Below are 9,143 nucleotides of genomic sequence, written 5' to 3' on the forward strand. Positions count from 1 at the left end.
TGCACGGACCTATATTAGTCTATGGGGCCGTGCAGACAGTTGCAGGATTTTTACGCAGCGTTAGGCCTCATTTACACGAGCGTATTATACGCGCGTGCGACGCGCGTGCTTTTCACGCGTGTCGTACGCACCTATAATAGTCTATGGGGCTGTTTAGACGATGCGTGAATTTTGCGCTGCGTGAGTGCGTTGCGTAAAACTCACGACATGTTCTATATTCTTGCGTTTTTCACGCAACACGCACCCATTGACTTCAATGGGTGCGTGAAAACAACGCATGCCACACGGACGGTCCTGCGTTGCATGCGCGAAAATCACGCAAGAGCTGTCAAAAGGATGAATGTAAACAGAAAAGCACCACGTGCTTTTCTGGTTACAAACATCCAAACGGAGTGTCAAATTAGAGATGAGCGCACCGAACTTCACCGGGTTCGGCCGAACTCGTTTTGACCGAACCCGGCAAAAAATGTTCGGGTACGCGACGTCAGGAGACAGTCACTGCCCACGGTGCTCAAAGACTTAAACTGTTTCAGCACCATGGACAGTGACTTTCGATCACAATATACATATACGTGTAAAAAAAAACAGAAGTTCGGACTTACCGATAAGTCCCGGCTCCTTCCTCCAGTCCGACCTCCCGGGATGACAATTCAGGCCAAGTGACAGCTGCAGCCAATCACAGGCCAAGCACAGGATGCAGCCAATCACAGGCTGCAGCGGTCTCATGGCCTGCCGCGTCATCCTGGGAGGTGGGGCCGGATGACAAGAGAGGGACGCGTCACCAAGGCAACGGCCGGGAGACCGGACTGGAGGAAGCAGGCAGTTCATGGTAAGTTTGAACGTCTTTTTTTATTCACAGGTTGGTGTATATTGTGATCGGCATTCACTGATGAGGGTGCTGAAAGAGTTACTGCCGATCAGTTAGCTCTTTCAGCACCTTGGACAGTGACGGGCGTCGACTACCTCATCTCTATGATGGCGGCTGCGTGAAAATCACGCAGCCGCGCATCATACACGGATGACACACGGAGCTGTCAAATGCCTTTTGCGCGCGCAAAACGCAGCGTTTTTTGCGCGCGCAAAACGCACACGCTCGTGTAAATGAGGCCTTAGTCCGCTGCGAAAAACTCACGACATGTCCATTCTTTGTGCGTATTTCGCGCATCACGCACCCATTGAAGTCAATGGGTGCGTGAAAACCACGCATGGCACACGGAATCACTTCCGTGGGACGGGCGTGATTCGCGCAACAGCTGTCAAACTATGAATGTAAACAGAAAAGCACCACGTGCTTTTCTGTTTACAAACATCCAAACGGAGTGTCATAATGATGGCGGCTGCGCGAAAATCACACAGCCGCGCATCATACGGGGCTGACACACGGAGCTGTTAAGTGCCTTTTGCGAATGCAAAACGCCACGTTTTTTGCCTGCGTAAAACGCTTATGCTCGTGTGAATCCGGCCTAAGGGTATGTGCACACGACCAATTTTCAGGCGTAATGGTTTTACGCCTCGAATTACGCCTGAAAAGACGACTCCAATACGTCAGCAAACATCTGCCCATTACTTGCAATGGGTCTTACGATGTTCTGTGCAGACGAGCTGTCATTTTACGCGTCGCTGTCAAAAGACGGCGCGTAAAATTACGGCCGCGTCAAAGAAGTGCAGGACCCTTCTTGGGACGTAATTGGAGCCGTTTTTCATTGACTCCAATGAAGAACTGCTTCAATTACGTCCGTAAAAGACGCTGTGAAAAACGCGTGCACTTGTAAAAACGTCTGAAATTCAGGAGCTGTTTTCTCCTGAAAACAGCTCCGTAATTTCAGACGTATTTGGCGTTGTTGTGTGCACATACCCTAATAATCATCATTATCCTTTGTGCCTCCATCTATCCCTGATCTAAGTACAGGCACCCATCTCCCTCCCCCACCCCTTCCACAGCCTGATAAATGTAAGGGTATGTGCACACGACCTCTTTTCAGACGTAATGGAGGCGTTTTACGCCTCGAATTACGCCTGAAAAGACGGCTCCAATACGTCGGCAAACATCTGCCCATTGCTTGCAATGGGTCTTACGATGTTCTGCGCAGACGAGCTGTCATTTTACGCGTCAATGTCAAAATACGGCGCGTAAAATGACGGCTCGTCAAAAGAAGTGCAGGACACTTCTTGGGACGTTTTTGGAGCCGTTTTCTCATGGACTCTATTGAAAACAGCTCCAAAAACTACCGTAAAAAACGTCGCGAAGAACGCGAGTTGCTCAAAAAACGTCTGAAAATCAGGAGCTGTTTTCCCTTGAAAACAGCTCCGTATTTTCAGACGTATTTTGTTAATCGTGTGAACATAGCCTCAGTCTGCCCACTTCACCTGTCAGACATCTTGGTACACATAATCCAGTCAGCATGTTTTCCTCACCTGCTGCTGGATCTGTTCCAAGAGATCCTGTATTAGGCCCTGTTCACACTGAGTTTTTTTGCTGGCAGAAAATTCTGTCTTGAATTTTGAGGCAGATTTTGACCAGCCTGAACGCCGCTTGCCGCGTTTTTTGTCTGCGGCCATTGAGTGCCGCAGGCAAAAACGCAATGAAAAACGCTTTCTCTGCCTCCCATTGATGTCAATGGGAGGTCAGAGATGTAAATGCCCGAAGATGGGGCATGTTGCTTCTTTTTACCGCTCACAGGAAAAAGACGCCTCCGCCTCCCATTGAAATGAAATGGAGGCGTTTTCGGACATTTTTTGGCGCGGTTTCCGTGTCAAAAAACGGCCGAAAATGCCTCCCATTGATTTCAATGGGAGGCGGAGGCGTCTTTTTCCTGCGAGCGGTAAATAGAAGCGACATTCCCTATCTTCGGGCGTTTACTCCTCTGACCTCCAATTGACATCAATGGGAAGCAGAGAAAGCGTTTTTCGCAGCGTTTTTGCCCGCGGCGCTCAATGGCCGCGGGCAAAAAACGCTGTGAAAAACGTGGCAAACGGCGTGCAGGCAGATCAAAATTTTCTGCCTGCAAAAAAACTCTGTGTGAACAGGGCCTTACAGTGAAGCAATGCTATACAGCCCCCCTGTAAGTAATGACACACAGCCCCCCTGTAGGTAATTCCACACGGCCCCCCTGTAGGTAATGCCACACGGCTTCCCTGTAGGTAATGCCACACAGCCCCCTTGTACAATCACACCTATATGGACAGTGAAGTGAGGGACTTCTCCTGGATCGGAATCCCCGGCCACAGCGGTGGGGATTCCCTTCAGAAGTCCCTTACGTCACTGCGTCCATATATGGAAAGTGAAGTGAGGGACTTCTCCTGGATCAGAATCCCCGGCCACAGCGGTGGGTATTCCGCTTCAGAAGTTCCAAACGTCACTCTGTCCATATATGGACAGTGAAGGCAGGGACTTCTCTTGGAGCGGAATCCCAGGCCACATCATCGGATGCTGTGGCCGGGGATTCCGCTTTAGGAGCAGTCCCTTACTTCACTATCTATACATGGACAGTGAAGTCAGGGACTTCTCCTGGAGCGTAATCCCCGGCCACAGCTTCGGCAACTCTGTGGCCGGGGATTAGGGATTCCGCTATTTCTCCTCCTCACATGCACTAGAGTGCGAGAGCTCCAAGAGTGAAGGAGGAGGCGTGGATGACGAGACAGGAGTAGGGGGCGTGTACTATGATTGATGACGCTCCGTGTCTTTGCTCAGCCTGCACTTCCTGCGGTGTAAAGACACAGCGCGTCATCAACTAGGTCTACAGGCGGCGGGACCAGAGGAGGCGGAGCTCTGAAGAGCTCATGTAACATCCACCCGGCCCACTGCCTGGAAATGTAGTTGATGACGCGCCGTGCCTTTCTCAGCCAGAAGTACTGGCTGAGCAAAGACACGGTACGTCACAGGAAATAAAAAATTTACCCTGGGTGCGGTCACATGACCGCAGATCAGAACAGGGTAACGCTGGCACATGTAAATAGAGACTATTAGAAATGTTATTAAATATGTCTAATTAAGTTAAAATTGAAATAAAATGTATTCCTGGACAACCCCTTTAAGGCCAAAAAAGGCTTAGACACTAACGGGTTAAAGTTTTCTGCAGCATATTTTTCCGCTGCAGAAATACAAGGCAAATAATGGTGACACTCCACTACTAGGCTGGATTCACACACAGCGTTTTGCTGCTTTTTTGTGGCATTTTAAATGCCATTTTTTTGATGTGTTTTCTACTGTGGTAAGATGTTACATTAACCCCTTCAGGACTGAGCCTGTTTTGGCCTTGTGGACGCAGCCAATTTTTTCAAATCTGACATATGTCAGTTTATGTGGTAATAACTCAGGAATGCTTTTACCTATCCAAGCGTTTCTGAGATTGTTTTCTCGTGACATATTGTACTTTATGATAGTGGAAAAATGTGATCAATAAATTCAGTATTTGTTTGTGAAAAACACCAAACTTTAGAAAATGTGCAAAAATGAAACAGATAGTATAATACCACACACAATAGTTACTATTTAACATTTCCCATATGTCTACTTTAGTTTGGCATCGTTTTTTGAACATTCTTTTATTTTTCTAGGACGTTACAAGGCTTAGAACTTTAGCAGCAATTTCTCACATTTTCAAGAAAATTTCCAAAACCTATTTTTATAGGTACCAGTTCAGTTCTGAAGTGGCTTTGGGGGCCTTATATATTAGAAACCCACATAAGTCACCCAATTTTAAAAACTGCACCCCTCAAAGTATTCAATACAGCATTTAGAAAGTTAGTGTGATAATGGACTGAAGCACAGACCGCAGAAGCAAAGGCGCACCTAGAGGATTTTGGGGCCTCCTTTTTATTAGAATATATTTTAGGCACCATGTCAGGTTTGAAGAGGTCTTGTAGTGCCAAAACAGTGGAAACACCCCCAAAAAGACACCATTTTGCAAACTACACCCCTCAAGGAATTCATCAAGGGGTATAGTGAGCATTTTAACCCCACAGGTTTTTTGCTGAATTTAGTGGAATTAGTCCGTAAAAATAAAAATCTATTTGGCTTTTGGAGCTCAAGTTTACTCAATTGGTTTTCAGGTGTCATGTCGCATTTGCAAAGCCCCTGAGGGACCAAAACAGTGGACACCCCCCAGAAGTGACCCCATTTGGGAAACTACAGCCCTAAAAAGAATTTGTCTAGGGGTATAGTGAGCATTTTGAGCCTATAGGTTTTTTTGCTGAATTTAGTGTAATTAGGCTGTCAAAGCTTCTATTGTTTTTTATTCTTTTTTTTTTTACGGCGTTCACCGGGCGCTATAAATTACATATTTAATTTATTCTGCGGGTCGATGAGATTACGGCGATACCATATGTATATAGGTTTTTTTTTTATGTTTTACGGTGTTTGCACGATAAAATCACGTTTTTAAAAAAATTCTTTTGTTTTTGTGTCGCCATATTCTAAGAGCCACAACTTTTTTATTTTTCTATCAGGAAAGCCGTGTGTGGGCTTGTTTTTTGCGAAACAAACTGTAGTTTTTATTGGTACCATTTTTGGGTACATGCGACTTTTTGATCCCTATTTATGCAATTATTTGGGAGCTGAAGTGTCTAAAAATAGCGATTCCGGTATCGTTATTTTAAATATTTTTTTTATGGCGGTCACCGTGCGGGATAAATTACATTACATGGGGTGATCGGGAAGGGGTTACAGTATACAGGGTGGGCCATTTATATGGATACACCTAAATAAAATGGGAATGGTTGGTGATATTACCTTCCTGTTTGTGGCACATTAGTATATGGGAGGGGGGAAAGTTTTCAAGCTGGGTGTTGACCATGGCGGCCATTTTGAAGTCAGCCATTTTGTATCCAACTTTAGTTTTTTCAATGGGAAGAGGGTCATGTGACACATCAAACTTATCGAGAATTTCACAAGAAAAACAATGGTGTGCTTGGTTTTAACGTTACTTTATTCTTTCATGAGTTATTTACAAGTTTCTGATAAAGATAGTGGGGCCATTCTTCATCAATGGAAACCTCAAGGCCACAGGATATCTGAAATTGCTACATGATAATGTGTTTCCCTCTTTATGCACTGAAGCTGGCACGTTCCCTGAGTTTTTCCAGCAAGATGGTGCACCACCACATTATGGGTGTCAGGTCCGTGCATTCCAAGATGAACAGTTTCCTGGAAAGTGGATTGTTCATCGTGGGCCAGTTGAATGGCCCCCTAGGTCTCCCGATCTGACCCCCTTAGACTTTTATCTTTGGGGTCATCTGAAGGCAATTGTCCATGCTGTGAAGATACGAGATGTGCAGCAACTGAAACTACGGATACTGGAAGCCTGTGCTAGCATTTCTTCTGCGGTGTTGCTATCAGTGTGTGAAGAGTGGGAGAAGAGGGTTGCATTGACAATCCAACACAATGGGCAGCACTTTGAACACATTTTATAAGTGGTCAGAAACTTGTAAATAACTCATGAAAGAATAAAGTAACATTAAAACCAAGCACACCATTGTTTTTCTTGTGAAATTCTCGATAAGTTTGAAGTGTCACATGACCCTCTTTCCATTGAAAAAACTAAAGTTGGATACAAAATGGCCGACTTCAAAATGGCCGCCATGGTCAACACCCAGCTTGAAAAGTTTCCCCCCTCCCATATACTAATGTGCCACAAACAGGAAGTTAATATCACCAACCATTCCCATTTTATTTAGGTGTATCCATATAAATGGCCCACCCTGTATATTAAAATATAAAAAGCAGTACATGCAACTATGTTTTGATTTGGGTCGTTGTTTTAGCTAATTTTGGCATTTTTATCCCAAATTCTCTGTGTATGGCGTTTTTTAAGGCATTTTTCCCATAGGCATCTCTATAGAACTTAAAAAAAACACCAGGAAAAAAAACATACAAAATGACACCAAAAACGCCAGAAAAAACACCTTACAATTTAATAACTCTGGCGTATTAATTGATGAAATTAATAAGCATTTTTTTATGTCGTTTAAATTGCCAGAAATATTCTGTCTTCTAAATAATTATTCTAAAGAAGGCATTGCCGTCTTTACTAACAACTCTAGTTTTATGTGCCTCTATTGCAATTTCTGGCTAAGTATAGAAATGGTTTACCTGTTGCAAGGGTTTTTACAGCTGTGCTGTCTTAGGGCAGGAGGACAGGGGGGTTATTTTAAGTGGTTTTAGAAGCCCATTTGTTTTCCTTTTTGTATGTAAGCTTGCAGATGGAGAATGTGAAGAGACGGACAGCTTTGTCCTGTCCTAAGCCCTCAATTAACATGGAGCTAAATATCTCAGCAGTTACATGAGATATGCAGCGACAATACTAAATGTATGTGAGGGCTAGAGGTAGGTCAAATGGGCCAAAACTCATTGTATAGAAAGCAAAAAATTATTTATAACAAAAACAAAATAATTGTTCTTCAAAAACAGTTGAACTTCTATGCAAATTGTCATGGTTGAGAAATGTGATATTTCAGTCTCTAAAAAACAGAGTAAGGCTCTGTGCACACTACGTTCTGGTCCTATGTTTAGTGTATACGTCGGCAGAGCTCCTGACGTACACACTAAACATGTCTATAGAGTTTCATTAGCCCGACGGAGGACAAAATACCTGCATCGGGCTGGTATATGTTGGTATAACTTTTTTTTTTGAGGATGGAATAGTGTAATAAACTATGCTTTTCCATCCCAAGGGATTTTCTAAACATGGGTCCTATGGGTGACGTATGTCACTGCAGGGCCGCCATCAGGAATTTCAGGGCCCCCTACAGCTAAATTTTCTGGGCCCCCCTACCGTGGCACCGCCTGTTAATGGTACTCCGTCCAGCACTATATCATGGTACCCAGGGCCGCGACTTGCCTTTGGTAGAAAAAAAACAGGCCCCTGCAATGGGGCCAGTTTTTTTCACCAAAAGAATGTCGTGAGCTGCGGGCCCCCCTTTCAATTGGGTTTGGCCGGGCCTCTCACATCAGTACCCCTAATACCCCCCCTGATGGCGGCCCTGGGTAGCATGGGGGTCGTCAAACACCGCACCCGCAAACTCCCGCGCATGCGCACCCGCGACCGTCTGGAACCGCGCACCGAATTTTGAGGCAGATTTTGACCTGCCCACACTATCTTGCCGCGTTTTTTGCCCGCGGCGATTGAGGACAGCAGACAAAAAACGCAGCGAAAAATGCATTTTCTGCCTCCCATTGATTTCGATGGGAGGTCAGAGGCAGAACCGCGGCAAGAAAGGACGTGCTGCTTTTTCTTTTTTCCGCGACTGGCTCCCATTGATTTCAGATTAAATCAATGGGAGGCGGTTTTGGAAGTTTTTTGGTGCTGATTCTGACGCAGTGTCCGAGTCAATATCAAGGCCCAAAAACTCTGTGAACTGGGCCTTATTGTTAGGGCTTATTCAGACAAACGTGTAATACGTCCGTGCAATGCGCGGGATTTTTACGCACCTCGCACGGACCTATGTTACTCTATGGGGCCGTGCAGACTGTCAGTGATTTTCACGCAGCGTAAAACTCACGACATGTCCTATATTTGTGCGTGGTTGGCGCATCACGCACCCATTGAAGTCAATGGGTGCGTGAAAGTCACGCCCAGCACTTCCGCAGCCGTATAAACTATGAATGAAAACAGAAAAGCACCACGTGCTACAAACATACAAACAGAGTGTCATAATGATGGCGGCTGCGCGAAAATCACGCAGCCACGCATCATACACTGCTGACACACGGAGCTGTTATGGACCTCTTGCATGCGCAAAACACCAAGTTTTTGCGCGCGCAAAAATCACACGCTTGTGTAAATCCGACCTTAGGGTAGGAACACACTAGGCATGAACATTGCAGATTTTATGCAACACATTTTATTGTGGAAAATCCGCAGCATATTACAGTCGCAGCACAGTGGATGAGATATGAACAAATCTCATTCACACGCTGCAAAAATAATGGACCTGCAGTGTGGCTTTTTAAGCTGCAGCATGTCAATTTATTCTGTGGAATCGCCGCTCCTCTGTTGCGGAAATACTGCGGTTCTGCCGCAAAAATCACACATGAGAAAAACAAAAAGGCACTTTTTTTAATTTATAAAAAAGTTTAGACTTACCCCGGCCGTAGTCCTGGTGACGCGATCCTCTATTCTTAGCGCAGCCCCGCCTCCTGTCAT

This window comes from Rhinoderma darwinii, chromosome 5 (assembly GCF_050947455.1).
Source record: "Rhinoderma darwinii isolate aRhiDar2 chromosome 5, aRhiDar2.hap1, whole genome shotgun sequence".
Classification (NCBI taxonomy): Eukaryota; Metazoa; Chordata; class Amphibia; order Anura; family Rhinodermatidae; genus Rhinoderma; species Rhinoderma darwinii.